This window comes from Mobula hypostoma, chromosome 13, assembly GCF_963921235.1.
Source record: "Mobula hypostoma chromosome 13, sMobHyp1.1, whole genome shotgun sequence".
NCBI lineage: Eukaryota > Metazoa > Chordata > Chondrichthyes > Myliobatiformes > Myliobatidae > Mobula > Mobula hypostoma.
Window position 1 is genome coordinate 17,822,359 of NC_086109.1, and position 20,096 is coordinate 17,842,454.

The window sequence follows — 20,096 nt, forward strand, 5'->3', positions numbered from 1 at the left end:
TAAATCATGTAATCATGATATAACTTGTAGCTTGACCCATTCCTAGAGGTTGCTAATGCACCCTCCAATTGGTCTGCAGGACAAAGGCTTTCCTCTCTAGATGGACTAGACTGCATTTGACAATCTTGTACCACTGATGATTTGTTTGTTCATTTGGGGTTACAGCATCACGTTGGATTCCAAGCAATGCAATTGCCCCATTGGGGACAGGCTGAGTATACCATAATCCTTAGTCCATTTTTACACAGATGTTTCCCGTTCCGAGCCATGTTTTTCTTTTTTTTCTTTAGAATTGCAGAGGCCATGGAGTCCACAGAAACAGGCAAATGTGAACTGGGGCATCGCCTATGCGAATCGGTGCATGGTATCAACAAGACGTAGATCTGAAAAATAAATAAACAATGCCTTCAGGAATTGAGACATTTAGATAGTACTCTGGGAAATAGTGAGGTAAGATTACGAATGAAATCCTGTAAATAACAGCTGATGCCTTGACTTTACAGGTGGATTGTCCCAAACTTTTCTCCCTCTTTAAAATTTAATATGCTTTACAACATTAAGAAGTAGCATAATTTCTATATACAACATTTCTGTAATTTATGTAAAAGAATGGTTCTGCCTCTGGTGATTTTTCATGCAACTAAATTTGTGATTTTAGTAAATTTCTATCCTACTTCAATGAAGAAAGCACTCTATATAAGTTTAATTGATTTAATTTCACTTATGCTTTTATAAGGATGAAATGACACAGGCCAATATCCACAGCTAAAGCACGCACCTAAACGTGTATGGAAGTGCCATATTCCTGTGCTGGATTAGCAACACAAGGTTGGAATCTCAGCTCTGATCCATGTCCTGGAACTTGAGTTTCCTGCTGCAAATATTCAGATTTGCCTCAGTAATCTAGATTCTGAAATTTCTTATCGCACGTTTACTGAGTAACAGTGGATGTGTAACAATGGATGTAAGTGCAAATTTCTCCAATGCAAGTTATGGAAATGAACTTAAAATGTTTAGCAAATTTATAAGCTAGCACCAAGTTGATCACAACTCTATTGTATAGATTTCTATACACTATCTGTTATATAAGGCATAACTACCTATAGTCTGCCACTGACAACTTTTCCTAAGTAGTACAAAGCTCATAAATACCCCTCTAAAGCACATCATATGAATATGGAAATTGAAGTCATCTTGTCCTGCCATTCCATTATGTAATTGTTCATCATAATAAATGCAGTGTTAGTGATGGAAATGAGAAATATTGATGTAACACAAACTCTTGAGTTCATGATCCATTGCTAATATGAACTTAAGAGTTTATGTTAGTGATGCAGCATGGACTCAGCAGCTAAAGACCCAACCATTTATAACATGTTTAGGAATTATTTCCTGGCTACCTTCCCCCAAGATCTTGCTGTCCCTTCATCCCTGCACACTTATCCTTTCAAAGCACCCTACTTTAAACCCACTTAAACTGAATCTGCCTGCTTTGAAGATAATTTCATCACATGGTTGGTAATTGCCTATAATCACAATTACATAGTAAATTCTAAGTAAAAAAAAAACAAATTTTCTATATAAAAATAAACTTATAATTAAGGGGAATCTGAGGGGGAACTTCTTCACTCAGAGGGTGGTAAGACTGTGGAATGAACTGCCACTGGATGTGGTGAGTTCGTGTTTGATTGCAACATTTAAAAGAAGTTTGTAGAGGACTGTGGTCCAGGTGCCGATCGATGGGACTATGCTGAATAACAACTCAGCACAGACTAGATGAACAGAAGGGCCTGTTTTTGTGCTGTAGTGCTCTATGACTTTAAATCTGTTGGTTTTGAACCCACAAACTTCTGACTCAGAGGTGACCAAGTTATCAGTAAGCCACAGCTGACACCAGTGTAGTAGAGTCTATGGATTTTCTGAGTTCAAAAATAAAACGTGGAGTTTTACAATAAAGAGAGAATGGATAAAACAGCACTGAGAGTAGCTTTCCATGTCTAACATGCAAATGACGTAAATGCATTATAAAAAAGGACATAATTGCTCTCAAAAACTCGAGTAACACTCTCCAGGACCCCTGTCTAATGATCTTCCTGGTAGTTCCAGCAATGGTCTACATCTTTTCTATAAGGATAAGCCATGTATTTGACTGATAGAGTCTGAAATCTGTCTTGCACAAAATGTGTTTTTAGCTTTGTTAGCATCTATAAATATTACCCCCATATTCAGGACTTACTGCAGCCTTTTCTGAATCCTTGAACAATACTTTTTTATCACATTATAAATTAAAAATAACATGCTAATGGAAGGCTGAGAAAGATACTGAAACATCAATCATTTGCAGCGACTGAACAACATGCACTAATGAACGTGATCAGAAATAGATTTGGGTCTGAAACATGCAGCTTGACTGATGTAAGAGAAGTTCATTTGATGCATAATCAGTGTCTGGAGTGTAATTTTCACAACAGGAAGATTTTTCTAAAAGCTTTGTCCTTGGTAGCCTTAACTTCACTCTCTTTCCTATATTTTCCCAGTATTTCTCTCTCCTGGTCTTCATGAAATCTCGCATTCAGCTTGGGCTGAGGCACAAAGTGATAATAGAAAAAACAGAGGTTAAATAATTTTTAATGAATTTCATTGAGTGCAGTAGTTCAATTAAATGAAGTGTAATCCATATAGATACTTGCATTATAGAGGCAATTGACAAGGAGGCGTACAGGAGTGAGGTAGATAGCGCATTGAGTGGTCTCGCAGTACTGACTTTGTAATTCATGTCAGCAAGGCCAAGGAATTAATTGTGGGCTTCAGGAAGGGGAGTCAGGACTACACATACCAGTTCTCATGGGGGGGGGGTGGGTGGTCAGTGGTGGAAAGCACAAACAACTTCAAGTTCTTGGGCATCAATATCTCAGAGTATCTATCCAGGGTCGAACACATTAATGTAATCATGAAGAAGGTATATCAGCGGCTCTACTTTATTAGGTGATTGAGGAGAATGGTAGTCTCCAAAGACTTGAAAATTTCTGCAGATGTACTGCATGTTTGGGAGCATTCTGACTGGGTGCATCACAACCCAGTATGGAGCCTTCCATGCACAGAATCGCAAGATCCTGCATAGGGTTGTTGACTCAGCCAGTTCCATCATAGGCTCATCATCCCTTGTCACATCGAGGACATCTTAAAGTGGTGGTGCTTCAAGAGGGCAGTATCCATCATTAAAGACCTTCGTCATCTGGGTATGCCCACTTCACACTATTACAATCATGAAGGAGGTACATCAGTCACTGAAAGTAAGCATGCAAGTACAGCAGGCTGTGAAGAAAGCTAATGGCATGCTGGCCTTCATAACAAGGGGAATTGAGTATAAGAGCAAAGAGGTCCTTCTACAGCTGAACAGGGCCCTGGTGAGACCACACCTGGAGTACTGTGTGCAGTTTTGGTCTCCAAATTTGAGGAAGGACATTCTTGCTATTGAGGGAGTGCAGCGTAGGTTCACAAGGTTAATTCCGGGGATGGCGGGACTGTCATATGTCGAAAGATTGGAGCAACTGGGCTTGTATACTCTGGAATTTAGAAGGCTGAGAGGGGATCTTATTGAAACATATAAGATTATTAAGGGACATACATCAAAGTTGCTGGTGAACGCAGCAGGCCAAGCAGCATCTATAGAAAGAGGTGCAGTCGACGTTTCAGGCCGAGACCCTTCGTCAGGACTAACTGAAGGAAGAGTGAGTAAGGGATTTGAAAGTTGGAGGGGGAGGGAGAGATCCAAAATGATAGGAGAAGACAGGAGGGGGAGGGATAGAGCCGAGAGCTGGACAGGTGATAGGCAAAAGGGGATACGAGAGGATCATGGGACAGGAGGTCCGGGAAGAAAGACAAGGGGGGGGGGTGACCCAGAGGATAGGCAAGAGGTATATTCAGAGGGACAGAGGGAGAAAAAGGAGAGTGAGAGAAAGAATGTGTGCATAAAGCTTTTTCACCCAGAGAGTGGTGGATATATGGAATACTCTGCCCCAGAAGGCTGTGGAGGCCAAGTCTCTGGATGCTTTCATGAAAGAGATGGATAGAGCTCTTAAAGATAGCGGAATGAAAGGTAATGGGGATAAGGCAGGAACTAGATACTGATTGTGGATGATCAGCCATGATCACAGTGAATGGTGGTGCTGGCTCGAAGGGCTGAATGGCCTACTCCTGCACCTATTGTCTATTGTCTATTGACTCTGAAGATCCACAGTCAATATTTTAAAAACAGCTTCATCCTCTCTACCCTCCGATTTCTGAATGGTTCACGAACCATAACTCTTCCTTGTTATTTATCTTTTCCACTACTTATTTAGTTTTGTGGCTTATAGAAATTTTTATGACTTGCCCTGCACTGCTCCATTTTGGTTGATTGTTCCAGCTTTACAGAATTGGAAAGGCCAGGGTATGTGAATTTCTTCACAAGAGAAGGATCGTGCGGTTTTGTGTTTGTAATGTGGTGACCTTTGGGATGTTGTGGTGTTGATTCTGTCTAAGCTTTCAAGAGGAAACTTTATTTCTAACAGAGGCTGTGATTGCCTTCTATGTGTTCATAGATAATACTTGCTTCAAATAATCTGTTAAACGGGAGTTCTCCAGCCTGATTGTTCATCAGTCGTGCTTTTATTTAAACTGAGTTCTCTGTTCTAGGGAAAAGGGCTGTTTTACTTGGAGGCACACCTAAGGATGGAGATATTCTCATGCACCTGCTACCTTATCATTTGTGGTAAAGTTAATGAGTTTGGGAAGTGCTGTTGGAGTAGCCTACATGGAAAATGGCATGTATTTTGTACCTGCAGTCATGGTGTGGTAATGGTGGAGGCTATGAATAGTTATGGTAGTTATGGAATGCTAATCAAATGGCAGTTTTATCTTGGATGATGTCAAGTTTCTTGAGCATTGTGAGAGTTGCGTTCATTTAGGCATGAGCAACATTTTTCTTTGTTGTTCTGACATACCTTGTAAATGGTGGGAAAAGTATCAGGGGGCCAAGAAGTGAATACTGAGATCCATGGTGGGTCTAGATGAGTTTTTCGTCAGTGATGACCCTTAGGATGTTGGTACCAGGGGTCTCAATTATAGTAAAGTCATTGAATGTTAAGATTAGGCATTTATAGTGAAGCTGGTTATTACTTTTGTAGTGTGCATGTTCCTTGTTACATAGCAGCCTGTGTCCAAATCCCATCTGCATACAGGGACATTTTGTTTAATTTTTTTAGGAGTTATGAATAGCATTGAAAACTGTGTAATCATTAGTGAACCTTATTATTTCTGACCTTCATGATGGAAGGAGTGACATTGATGAAGCAGCTGGAGATGGTTGTGGCCTAGGACATTGCCACAAGGAACTCCTGCAACTCCTGCACAAGTTGTTCTGACTGATTTTCGTTGGAGGTAGAATGATGTATTCAGTTGCAATTTCTTTGCTGATTGCAAAGCTGCATCAAATTGTTTTTTTATTGTTGCCAAAAATATATGTAACAGTTGAGATAGCTGACTTCCAAGCTACATGAATTTCTCCACTTTCAACAAGCTTGAAAGAAAAACTAAACAACTCAATGACTTTTGACGATTTAGGAAGTTTTGAATAAATTATAATATTAAAAATAACATTCCACTTTCCTGATAATAGTGACTAGCAGATCTTTATATAACCTTTTTGTTTGGTCTTCAATCGTTTCTTATAAAACAGCATAAATGAGGTTTGGTTTCTTTACATTAACAAGAAGCTTTGGAAATGTTGGCATTCCAAGGTGTGGTGCATAGACTGTAAATTGCTACAATATTTAGATGTGTATCACTCGTGATAAGTTTCATGAGGTTTATGAACCATTATGTTCTCTCGAATGTGGAAAGTGAAGATATGATTCACTGTGAGGTATTTCTCTGGCAAATGATACCCTAACAGGAGTCACAGCCTTGTATTTAGAGCTAGGCTGTTCACAGGACTGCTTCTTTAGAATATACAGTTTAGCAGTTCTAAAATTTTGGATTGTACTAGTTACTGTTTGGCTAATAAAACATAACATTCAAGAAAGGCAAATGGATAGAGTTAAGGGCAGGACTGATTATCATCTATTTGGTTTATTGATGGGCTTGGGGGACTGAATAGTTTACTTCTATTCCTTTTGTTCAATTTTATTTCATTAAAATTTCTTTGCTTGTATTGAAATTAGTTCAGTTCTCTGCATAACTATAAAACAGTAAATGCTTTGCATATTTCTACATATCAGACCCATATTGTACAATTGCTATTCGAAGAAACACAGCTGCTGCAATATATTTTTTGAAATGCATTTTCCAACAAATGTGCTGTTTAATGATTAAAGCAGAATATATAGTGGCACTACAAACTAAATCATTTTCCATCCAAACCGTTGATGCAAATAGCTTTTAGCTACTGACAAGGAGCCTCCTGCCAGGATGGCAGAGAACTTGATGATAACACATGGCAATAACACTACTGTGACAAACACTGCTATTTTTATAATACCAGTGGCATTGCTTGCTATTACACTACATAGATTGGATATTCATCAAGCCATGGCCTCCCCTTACAGATCATATGGGATTTAAGGTTTAAAAGAAATGTTTACATAGCCTAATTGTTTACCTTCTGAGACTGTTTCCATGAATATTTTTAAATGATGGGTTGCTTAAAATACATTGTGAAATGAAAAGGATCAGTTTTTCCATCGCTGATTTGAAAATAAAAACTGCAGATGCTGAAAATCCAAAATTAAAACAATTGATGTTGGAGATATTCAGCAGATCGACAGCTTCTGTGGAAAGAGAAATTGTTAATGTTTCAGGCCTGGGGCCCTTTGTCGAACCTGGGAAGATACTGGATCATTTTTAATTTCTATTAAATCCAATAGGATGCCACAACCAAATTAATTTTCCTTTACTCCCATTTTGAAGGAATTGATCCCCTCACAACCCCTTGATCCGCTCTTCCGCTCTAACTACTCCCCAACTGCTGGAAATGCACTACCTATCCTTTCATGTCTTCCCTTCTCATCATCCAGAGGCCCAAATCAGTCATTCCGGGGTGCAGTGCGCTTGCACATCTTCCATTCTAGTGTACTGCAACTGGTAGTCATAATGTGATATTTACCACACTGGGGAAACCAAATGTAGATTGGGTGATCACTTCAAAGCACGCCTTCATTCAGTCCACAGACTGACCTGAGCTTCCATTTGTCTTCCCCTCTAACTTTTCTCTCTGCAGTATCCTATGCTGTTGCAATGCATGATTGAGCAACACCTTGTCTGTCTGGGCATAGCCTCTGCATTTTATAATGAATTCTCTATCTTTAGGTAACTTTCTTTTTCTGTCTGTGACAAAACTGGCCATTTCAGCCTGACCTCATTTTTGGCTCTGCTTTTCTTAATCAGATGGGAATGTCTCATAGCCTTGCTAATAACAATGCATATCATAGATAAAGAAGTTTACGTGTTTGTAACTGCCTATCCGAACTCACTCCCCTTTGTTTGACCCAATCCCCCATCTTCTTTTCTACTGAGAACGAACTTATTTTTCTTATTTACCCCAATTCTTATGAATAGTCCAACACCTGAAATTGTAAGTTTTCCTTTCCATAGATGCTGCCTGACACGATGAACGTTTACAGCATCCTCTGTTTTAAACCTTATCAGTCTTTTGCACAGGAAAACTCAATAGGTTTGGCCAGAATAATTTGGACAGGCAGGCAGAATGGTATTTATTTTTGGAGAAGATATTTGAGGTAAAGCTTGGGAACATTCTCACCAAGTAAAAAAACAGGATAATCACAGCCAGTGCTCTGGATGGTGTAGAAGCAAAAAATATGAAGCAGAAAAAGGAGTGTATGATAGGTACCAGTTTGAAAGCATTTGAAATTGGCTAAAATATATAAAAAGATGTACAAAATAAAAGAAAGGCAATAGGTATTGGAAAACATCCAACTCACTCCTCTTTAATATACATAATGACTCTGCCGAAGAGATTCCAACTGTGAAGGGATTTGGGGAAAGTGATAAAGCAACTGAGTATCTGCATTTCCAATGTCTAAAATCCAGGATATTTTAATTTGTAAGGATCATTTACATTCTCTGATACTGACCCCCTCTGGAAAGGTTCTGGATATTCTAAAATAACATTTTTTTTAAATGCCTGGAATCTGTATAAAAATGGAAAATAGTTGAGACGTTTAGCAGGACAGGCAGTATCTTTGGAAAGGAACAGAGTTAACATTGCAGTTTGAAGACCTTTCATCAGAACTGGAAATAGAATATATTCTGAAATGCAATCAATGATATGAATTTGAGGGTTGGGATCTATTGTTAAGAGGGAGATACTTTGCAGATGGATGAATCCATCACTCTGCATTTCTCTGCAATGTAAGTGGAAAAATTAGAAAAATCAAAACAGAGTAGTACGGATTAAATGTAGCTACAACAATAAAGCTACCTTCCCCCTTCTCTCACAGTCCTGAAGGAGGGTCTCAGCCCAAACTGTTGACTGTTTTTTCATTTCTATAGATGCTGCCCAGCATTTTGTGTGTGTTGCTTTGGATTTCCAGCATCTGCAGACTTCCTGTATTTACAATGAAGATATCTTGTGTATGTCTGCAAATATCTTTGTAAGTTATCTTGAAAAAGTACTGTAAAGACACCTGGAATCCTGGATTTTATTAAAAGCATACAAAAGAAGTGGAGACGTGTTGAAGCATTAATCTAGCTGCAACCAGAGCATTGTAGTCAGTTCTGATTATTGTGCTATAGGAAGGATGTGAAGGCTTAAAGCTATGTAGATACACTGGAGAAGCTGATACTGTTCTCCTTAGAGTGGAACAAAAATGAGAAGTGATTTGATGGGCCTGCTCAGAATCATGTAAGATCTAGATTAAATAAATAAAGAAAAGCTCTTCTAATTGAATCTGATGGGATAAAACTTCAGTGCCTGACAGTGCGATATTCAAAGTGTAGTTGGAAGCAAGTTAAGATATGCAGGTTATTAGATCTTGTTGACCATTACCATATAGTCTTTAATCTCTCTTCAATCAGATCTATCTTTAAACTGATTCTGGTTTCTTCCCCTTTCCTTTCCAGTACTAATGAAGGGCCTTGGCTTGAAATGTTGGCTTTTTATTTCTTTCCATAGATGCTGATCTGCTGGGTTCCTCCAGCATTTTGTGTGTGTTTCTCTGGATTTCCAGCATCTGTAGAATCTCTTGTGTTTTGTGGTCTTTAATATTTTCTTTGATACGTTGGAATAGAGGAGCAGTGGGTTTTCTGGCTTCTGTACTCACCAATAGGGGTGGCAGAGTAGAGATACGTCTCTACCAAAGGAGGTGAATGGTGCTCCTTCCCTCTGCTAGCCTGCAGGTCACTCTTGGGCAGTACCTGCTTAGCCCCCCCTGACCAGGGTCATGTGAAGCCATGAGAACAGGGGGTGGATGGTCGTATGAGCAGCTGGTGCATATCACAAGTCCTGGTTATGCGATCACTGACGCCAGGCAGATAATCTCTGAAGTGTATTGATAATGGCTGGGGTCACCTGTCTTGTAAAGACTCTGCCCAGAAGAAGCCAATGGCAAACCACTTCTGTAGAAAAACTTGTCAAGAACAACCATGGTCATGGAAAGACCATGGTCATCTACATCAGAAGACACGGCACATAATGAATGAACTCACTAATAATGTGGGGTGGTCTACTAATTAATGCAGGAAAGGAGAATATTTCTATATTTTCAGCTACATGATATTCACACACCAGTCTCCTCCACAGATCTGCTTCGATCAACAACCCATCACAACTCACTTTTATGGGGTTATCTATAGACAGTGGCTCATTATAGAGTCATTCCAGGCATAAACCTTTCTGTATAAAACCTATCGCTCTTGTAAAATACAGAAAAAGGTCCACTATAGTCAAACTGTAGATATAATGCCTCAGCTATAAAGTCCTTAGGAGTGATTAGATTGGCGAGGGACAAATTTCAATCTAATGCACCTCAGATGCATTATGTAGATATTGTTTGCTTCAGTAAATTCTCTTCACTCAGTAAACGGAAAATGTCTTTCATTGAAACGGTTGTCGAATCACATGGAAACAGGCCCTGTGGCCCAACTTGTCAGTTTCAACCAAGATGCCTATCGTCACTAATCCCATTTTCCCACATTTAGTTTATAATCATAATTCCATCTGCTGAGCCATCCTCTCAGTTCATTCATCTTAACGCAAGACTCCTTGCGTTAAAGTAAATACACTTAAGGCTGCCAGCCCTCTTATGCTGTCCCATACATCTCTGGCTGCTCTGCCGCCTCCATTTACTACACATGCTTCTCACTTTCTTCTTGCTACATCGTCATTTTGGGTCCTACCCTTCCTTTGTCACTAGCTTGAGCCATTCCTAGTAGCACTGGCCAGCCTCTGTCAGGATCTTGATACTCGTCTGGTTTAGGTGCAACCCATCCTTTTTGTACAGTTCATTCCTGGCCCAGAAGAGAATTTAGTTATCCACTTAAAGTCCTATCGCATTAGGAGAGTTTTAGTAGACGCCTCATGATTCCAGCAATAAGATCATTGTCTCTTAAATTTATTATCATTTATTTAGCGATACAGCATAGCAAAAGGCTCATCTGGCCCATTGAGTTTGTGTGGCCCAATTGCATCCAGGTCACCAATTAATCTACTGACCTGTATGTCTTTGGGATGTGAGGGGAAATTGGAGCACCCGCAGGAAACCCATGTGGCTTCAGAAAGAACATACAAACTCCTTACAGGCAGCGGCGAAATTGAACCTGGGTCGCTGGCGCTATAAAGTGTTACTCTAACTGCTATGCTACTGTGCCTAAAAGAAATCACTTTCTATCCTTTGAGCTGAAAAACATTTTTGTTTAAGATGAGTGTGAGCTACCCAGGTTACAGTTAACTTGATCTGTGGAAATCTGACTTTATACAAATTCTCCCATATGCTTATCAACAATGGGTTAATCTGACCTTGGTTAGGGTCAGTGTCAGGTAATTTCCCAAGGCAAAAGCTCATCTTTTCATGACCTGATGTTTTAATACCTAACATTCAAAGATAATGATTCACTGTTAAGGCATTCACTTCAATGTACAGTGGTCTCATCCACTAGACTGTCTTATTTAATAAAGCTTTGATACTCAAAGGTCTTTGTAATTAGGAAAGTCTAGCAGGAGAGGCATTTGATGTTGTAATAGAGGTTTAATGATCATTAAAGCATTTTTCAAGATAGTAATAACAATAAAGTGTTTTATGGTATTCATTAGTGATTGGATGTAATACTTAGTTCAATTATAAGTGGTGTTAAGATGAATATTTGATGAACTGAAAGTGTACATGGAGTGAAATGATAAGCAAATGGATGTTTCTGACTTACGGAGAACTTGGCTTGTGTGCAGTTCTCAGGAATGGAACCCTTGCGTGACCAGGGAACTGCTTGAGTACTGAAATACAAATTAAAATCACAACTGTGCAAAAAAATAATCTGGCTTGCAAAGTATCTGAGATGTAGTTCTGATCTCTCATTACTTGACATTAGAAACAAAACAGCAAGGTTGTTCATGCAAAAGAAAGAGCCAAGTTTTTTTACTATCAAAATATAGTAACAGAGATAAAGGTATTCGGACAAATTTTCTTTACTGTTTTGCAAGGGTGATTCTTGCAGGGATTCGTTCAACAGATGCTAGTAATCCTGCAGTTCCTTGCCCTATGATCACTTTGGCTTTAATGGTCAACTCTCTGATTTTCCAAAGGCCATTGCACTGCTGGTGATTTACTGACTATAGTACATGCGGCTATCCATATACGTCTATAAATTCTAATGTCAACCCAGGCTCCATTGGGAAGAGTGGAGGAAGCATTTTTTTCTGCATGGTAAACATGTCTCCTGTGTCTACACATCATTAATTCATCTCTTATTCACATTCTATATTTTTTGATTATGCACTACCACTCCCTTGAATGATTCTGCACTCAGCTCGCTCTTGTTCTTCTCCTACAGTACAGGCCATCCTTGGAGACAATTTTTCCAGCTCAAATCCTCTTTTCCAGCCGAATCACAAACACAGCAACAACAACCGCAACAGAGCAGCAACAGAAAGAGTAGGAGATGGAAGAAAGTATTGTGGGGCAATTTGTCACAAGCCTAGACCATTGAGACCCTATTGAAAGGGACAGACTGTACATTATTAAATACTGTACATACGATGTACTATGATATATTAACTAAAATAACCTATACAATGTAGTTCTATAAATAATTTGGATCAATGAAAGGTGCGAACTATGTAGGTAAATTATTCAGAAGCAAGAGTGGATTGATTCTTGTTTCAGAACTCTGTTGTAATATTGGATGTGTTGAGTATGTACTATTGTTAATAACCTCTTAATAACCAGGATATGTAGATCCCATGTTAGTGGTTCTCTGTCAAGACACCAATAATCAGAATGAGCAGGTTGCATTTCACTCTGTTAAATCAGTTAAACATAGACATTTTCCCCCAGAATATGTAATCTAACTTGTAGGTATATGTTGGGTTGATTGGTAATGGAAGGGCAAACACATGCACGTTGAGAGGTTCAGGAATAAATAAATTGAAGCATTATTGATGGATGGATGAACAGAAACTGTTTAAAAGGTGGAGCTGCTTTATCAAAACTGAAGTGAGTAGAATTTTCAAATCCTTTTCATTTCAATTATGATCATTAGCTGATCCACCGTAGCCTTGGCAGGCATACAAGACAAGGTGCAATTCTGACCACTTACAATCTGAAATTGTACTTCATCCAGTTTCATTTCACAATGCACCGAATGCTTAACATTTACTACAGTGGGGTATTAGCATAAGGTGGTGACATTTGTGCAATTATATAGATTAAAAAACAAATCCCATCATAGCTGCGAGATTCCAATTGCTAATACCAGCTGGTAGTGGGAATGTGCTATCACTGAGGCATCTGGAGAATTCTGACTGCCAGTACCTGATGTTAGGCAGGTGCCAGCTGTCACTCATTGGCAACTGGAGGGTTTGATTTGTTAATTCTTATTGCTACATTGCAATAGAAAAGTGCCAAGTCTTATTCAAGAGTATCTGGAGTGATGTAACTAACAATACCAGATAACAGCCAGCAGGGTCTTTTGTGCCTGGGGTTTAAATCACTAATATTGCCTACTGAGTAAATGGGGAATTTGCAACAGCTGTGGTCACAAATCTCACTTTAATTTCTTGTACTGTGGAAGTGCATTGTTTGTATCTATGGCTGCTATTCAATATAACAATTTATAGCAATTCAAGAATAGATATTGTGGAAGATTAACGGCTTAAATTCCATAGATGTGTGACAGTTGGTGGTCAGGACAGAGTGGAGACAGCAATAGAAACCAAAAATTACAGGGGATCTGTGATGCTTTTAATAATATTGAGGTCTTTCAGTTAGAAAACACACCAACAGGTTAAAGTAAATTAAAATAAAATACCCTACACTCCTTAGTTTTGTGGGTGCTTGTAGTCCCTGAGTACCTTTGGGCCAGCTCCAACTCTTTAAAAAAAGAGCAGCTTGAAATATAATCAGGTGGGTTGGGAATTGTATTTCTTTGAAAAACCAACAATTGAAGCTTTGAGTCAAAGAACTAGGCAATCACATATAATTGTAAATATTACGACGCAACACAGTAAGAAAATCAACAAACCACTTCTTGCACAATTAGCTAATTACCTTTGTTGGATTAAAAAAAATAATTTCCTGGGCATGATCATTCTCACAAAGATGAGGATTTTTTCCATCCCTTGAGAATGTTGTGGTCCAAAATTGTAGACGCCATGGCCGTGACAGCTCACTAACACCTCTACTTCCTCAGGAGGCTAAAGAAATATTGCATGTCTCCATCAATCCTTACCAATTTTTATTGATGCACCATAGAGAGTATCCTATTTGGATACATAATGGCTTGGTATGGCAACTGCTCTGCATTTGCCCCCAAGAAACTGCAAAGAGAATTTTAGATACAACTCAGCACAGCATGGAAACCAGCCTCCCCTCTGTGGACTCTCGCTGCCTCAATAAAGCAGACAGTATAATACCCAGATATTCTCTGCTCTCCCTCTTCTATCAGATAGAAGACACCTGATAGTACTCTGACCCAGTGATGTGAAGGAGCTGCAATTTGTTCTTGATGGTTTGTGTCTTGAGGGTTGGAAACACTTGTATCTTTATTTTCTTGTTATTCCAGTCCAGATTTGTGAAGAGCACCATCAGAGAACCTTGAATGCAGTAATCATGAGCATTTATTAAAAAGGTGATAAGTCTTACTGGGGAAGATTAGAGAATGGTGGTAATCCTTTGTACAAACTCAGTGCACTGATATGATGAAATGATCCATATGGATGGCATGCAAAACAATGCTTTTCACTGTATCTCACCACATAAAACAATAATAATAAACCAATTTAAGTGATCATTTCTACAATTAAGCTATCCCGGTACCTCCTGCCCACATGTGGAGGAGTCTGTAGTTCCACATTCAACCCATCAACCACCTCAAAACACACAGAACTGGAGTGAAAGCAGACTTGGTCAAAACTGAAGGGGCTGCTGAAGATAATCTTTTTGTCAGGTGCAGCTGAAGAAGCATCTCACATAAAAAATGCTGGTGAACGCAGCAGGCCAAGCAGCATCTATAGGAAGAGGTACTGTCGACGTTTCGGGCTGAGACCCTGCATCAGCATCTTGTGGCTAATGCTCACTGCAGCAACGGTATACTAATCTGGAGGTTTGAGGTGGTTGAAGGAAAGTTAAACAAGCCAACTGCTTTGTATTAAAGGTTCCAACATTGATATTTTGAATTCAGTCAAATGGAGATATTCTATTAAATTTCTGACTCTATTTTTAGCTAAGTGGGAAGGTCTGGAAAGCTGTGAGTGGAAGAATAGCAGTTTCCACCTACTCTTGAGACCATTTTGTTGTGTTGTCTATTCCATTGACTTCTGGTGTATGGCAATCCTGAGATTCTAATGGTGGAATACTTGGAGCATTGAAAGAAAATTTACTTTTTCTTTCTGGCATTTCATTAAGATAGGACCACAACCAGAAATCATACAATCTACTAAACCCTCTTATTAATTATTTTTGCCTTTCCATCAGAAATGTCTTCATTTGCTCAAGCCTTTCTTTATTTGCTCAGTTTGATCCTTGCAAATCAGCCCACCATATTGTATTTGGTAATCTCTGCAATAAGCATTGTATGAAACAAAAATCGAGGACTTTCTATATTGTTGCATTCTTACAAGCATCCAACCCAATGACCATCAATGTTGGCAATGATTTGGTTAGGATGAAAATTTTCATTGTAATCCTCCAACAATATCATTTTAGAGTACTGTCATTGGATGAAATGACAAAATAGTTCATATTTGGCAATTGGCCAAGTTAGGCATTTGGCACCTAGTGACATAAATATTGCAGCTGTAGACTAAATTTATTACTCTTTGCATCAAAATAAACAACATTTAACATGTCCAGCAACATACAGTAAATTTCTGATAATCTGGTACTTCAAAGGGGCTTTGATGCCAGACTGGCAGACTCTGTAGACTGTTGGATATTATTCCCGTTAATAGTCCAACACCACTTTTAAGATGTAACATGGTATTATAAATTTTCCAGTCATGCCAAGTTTCAAGTAACAGTACCTGATGAGCCAGATGCCCAAATATTAAGACTTTGAAATAGTCAGATTGTGAATTATCAAAGTTTTCCTGCAGATGTATGGTTACAGTGTTGAATATTCTTTTTCCATTATCTTGATATCACACAGAGAAATGGCCTTGCTTTTCTCCTGTTACTTATATTACTCTAAAGTTATTTCACTTACTTCTTGGATTATAATATGTTTTATAAATTCTTTACTAATGGTAATAGCCTTATTCTACAGCCTTAGAATTTAACAGTATACTTACACATAACATTGCATCTCACATTGTGACTTATTTGCAAGCATGCACATCAGTTACTCCATCTTGTGACCTGAGCTGTATGCCTCCAGCAAACCCAATGATACGAAGAAAGATTTGTATTTCTGTGGGATCTTATGCTATGCCTAATCCAAAATAAACTATCTTCCAACAATGTAGCAACAGACAGAAGTCTTAAAAAGAATTTGTATTTCAGTCCCTGAAGTGAGACTTAAACCCACACAATCTGAATCAGAGCAACACATAACAAAATGCTGGAGAAACTCAGCAGGTCAGGGAGCATGTATGGAAAGGAATAAAGAGTCTACATTACAAGTGGAGACCCTTTATCAGAGCTCCTGCTGAGGTCTTGGCCTGAAACATCGAATCTTTATTCCTTTCCATAGATGCTGCCTGACCTGCTGAGTTCCTCCAGCGTTCTGTGTGTGTTGCTCTGGATTTGCAGCATCTGCAGCATCTCTTCTGTCTCTGAATCAGAGACAAGGGGGCTACATGCAGAGTGACAGCTGATCCTTGCAACATTATTAAGATTTTATTTTATTCATGTTTTTGTTTTGCAGATCTTAATCCTGCTCCGTTCCATAAATGTCTTCTATGTAACGAGTGAGCACCTTCTGCCATCAATCACTAATTGCAGCTATTGCTTAAGTCTGCAATTGAACAGGGTCTGCAGCAGCAGGCACTGAACAGCAGATCAGAGAAAGTAGCAGTAAATTCTGTTCCTGCTCTGACCGTAATTAGAAGCCATATGGCATCATTAAAATCCAGACTATTCCCTTCACAGTTGTACACATTCACATTCTGAGTTTCTTGTTTGAGAAGAACCATTTGTCCCACATTAAGCGCTATGCTTTGCAAGTTGAAACAAAAATGCCTTCAACTTAAAGAAAATATCCACTTTGCATTTCCAGGCATCCTCTGTACACAGTAATATTTTGGCTGTCTTGAGAAGAGGCAGAGGCTGACGTCCAAGGTTTTTTTTGTGTGATTGGAAGCTTGTGATCTGTGGTGTACCATGGGGATCTGGCTAAGACTCTTGCTGTTTGTTTCAAGCAGTAACAATCTGGCTGTGAATATAGGAGGTACAATTATTAAGTTTACATATAATATGGAAGTTGGTGGTGTTAATATAGAGGAGGGTAGTTTTCAGCTACGTAATATAATTGAGTTGGTAACAACAGAGAAATGCATGAAAAATGTGAAGTTATTAATTTTCCTGGACGAAAAGGTAGGATATACATGATGAAGGATATACTGTGGAACAGAGCAGCACTGATATACTGTACAACATTGTTGTGAAGGCATACAGTATATTTGCCTCTATTTTGGGAGGGAGAGTGAGGGGGTGGGATGTACGTGGAATACAAGAGCAAGGAGGCTATGGTATAGGGGGTTATGGTAGTATAGCGGGGGCAGTACGGTAGCGTAACCATTAGCGTAACAGCATCAGGTGTAAGATCGAGGTTCAGTTCCTGCTGCTGTGTGTGAGGAGTTTGTACATTCTCTCTGTGACTGCATGGGTTTCCTCCAGGTGCTCTGGTTTCCTCTCATATTCCAAGGATGTACAGCTAGGGTTAGCTATGTTGGTGCTGGAAGTATGGCGACACATGTGGGCTGCCTAGCACAATCCTCACTGATTTGATTTGACACAAACGACACATTCATCTGTACGTTCGATGTCCATGTGATAAATAAATTTAATCTTGATCTTAATCTAAATGGTGCAATTAACAGAAAGCATTAGTGTGCAACGATAACTCCACAGCCTACTCCATCTATGGTGTAACCATAGGAAGGATGTGATTGTACTGGAGAGGGTGCAGTGTAGATTCACCAGAATATTACCTGGGATGGAGTGTTTCAGCTACAGGGAAAAATGGGTAGGATGAGGGAGAATCATGATTGTGTATATAAAACTGAGTGGCATAGATAGAGTAGATGGTGAGAAACATTCCCCTTTAGCAATAATAAGAGATTTCACTGGAAAGTAAAAAGCAATAGAACACTTTGGATATTTTTTCCCACCAGCTTTCTCCCCCTCCTGTTCTTCAGAGTACTGTGGATTCCTACAAAAATGCCTGATAGAGTTTATAGCTCGAGGTGTTTGACACTATCTGCAACACAGGAGAGGGTGGTTTGGGAGAGGTTGAGCAGTTAAGTTTCTCTGTGTCATTCGTCTGCCTAAGGCTGCCAGCGTCTGAGTCATCAGATCCAACTGAATTATTTTCCAGGATCTCCGAGAGGAACCAGGCATTCAACTTCCTACCAAGCCTTCTCTGCACAGCTGTCAGTCAGAAGAAGGGTCTATAAAGCTGAGTTTGAAATGTGTTCTCATGAGTCAGCGGGATCCCCATTTAGCCACAAAATTTATGAAAAAAATGATTAGCAAGTAAATTAGAATGATAAATGACTTATGGAGGACTAACAGCCCCAACAACAGCAACAATTTGTACTTGTATTTGGACAGCCTTTAAATGTAGGATAATATTCCATGACATTACATAAGCACATGGTCACCAAAAAATGTGCATTAAGCTGTGTCAGTTGGCCAAAAAGAGTACCTTTGAGAAGGAGAGGGAAATTGAAAGGATGAGTGAGGTATTTCAGGAGCTTGGCGCTCCGCTAATAATGGAATGATTAAAAATTGATGACCTGGGCTAATTTGCAGGGACACAATGATTCTCACCCTGCAAAAGGAGAGGCTGGGAAAATAGGAGATTTCAGAGGGATAACTTTAGTCAGGGAGGGAATGAGATTGCTAAAGAATGTAAACAACAGGAATTCTGCAGATGCTGGAAATTCAAGCAACACACATCAAAGTTGCTGGTGAACGCAGCAGGCCAGGCAGCATCTGTAGGAAGAGGTGCAGTCGACGTTTCAGGCCGAGACCCTTCGTCAGGACTAAAGGAAGAGTGAGTAATCACACATTCTTTCTCTCACTCTCCTTTTTCTCCCTCTGTCCCTCTGAATATACCCCTTGCCCATCCTCTGGGTCCCCCCCCTTGTCTTTCTTCCTGGACCTCCTGTCCCATGATCCTCTCGTATCCCTTTTGCCCATCACCTGTCCAGCTCTTGGCTCTATCCCTCCCCCTCCTGTCTTCTCCTATCATTTTGGATCTCCCCCTCCCCCTCCAACTTTCAAATCCCTTACTCACTCTTCCTTCAGTTAGTCCTGACGAAGGGTCTCGGCCTGAAACGTCGACTGCACCTCTTCCTACAGATGCTGCCTGGCCTGCTGCATTCACCAGCAACTTTGATGTGTGTTGCTAAAGAATGTGGAGTGTTTGATCTAAGAATAAGTCCTTCAGTAGTTTATCCGATTGTAGCTCCATGGAAGCTTGTATGGCCTGACATAGACTGGCATTTATTAGAGGTAAAAAGGACAGGAAAATATAAAACTGATTTGGTAAGTGTATTTAACTGTCATGTGATGGAAAAATATAGTGATTATACTCAGATTTATACGGATGGTGCTAAGGAACCTGAAACAGGAGTGACAGGGTTTGGAGTGGCTATACCAGCAAAAGAAATTGGAATCAGCAGAAGAACATCTAATAAATTAGGGGTGTATACAGTGGAGATGCTGGCAGCGTTGGTTGCAGTTGCGATGGGTGGAGAAAGCTAGACAAGTCAAAGTGTTGGTATGCTCAGATTCATCCTCAGTTCTAGCAAGTTTAAGGTCTTTTCACTCAAACAGTAGGCAAGATCTACTTTATGATGTCCTTCAATCAGTCACAAGAATTGCAAATCGGGGATGTCGGGTAAAATTTTTATGGGTTCCAGCACATGTAGGGATGCAGGGGAATGAGAGGGTGGATGAGTTGGCAAAGAGGGTGTTAAAGAAAGAAAATATAGAAATGCATATTAGTATCAGTAAAGCAGAGGTTAAGTGTGTAATCTGGGAAAAAAATCAACCAAATGTGGCAAAAAAGATGGGACAGGGAAGGGAAAGGGAGGCGTTTATATCAAATACAGAAGAGTGTTGCAGGTACTAGGGTAGGTAGTGGATACAGAAGAGAGGAAACAGTGTGGACTAGGTTAAGGCTGAGGCACTGTGCATTAAACAAAACATTGAAAATGATAG

The 20,096-nt window shown here is 39.5% G+C and overlaps 1 long non-coding RNA gene across 1 annotated transcript in view; it reads left to right on the forward strand.

Annotated features, from left to right (window-relative positions):
- The first annotated feature begins 435 nt into the window (after window positions 1-435).
- The window catches only part of LOC134355463 (uncharacterized), a 44,563-nt gene continuing 24,902 nt past the window's right edge, over window positions 436-20,096 (forward strand). The window contains exon 1 of the long non-coding RNA XR_010020090.1: window positions 436-450. This is a non-coding gene — a long non-coding RNA (uncharacterized LOC134355463). The remainder of the gene's footprint in view (window positions 451-20,096) is intronic.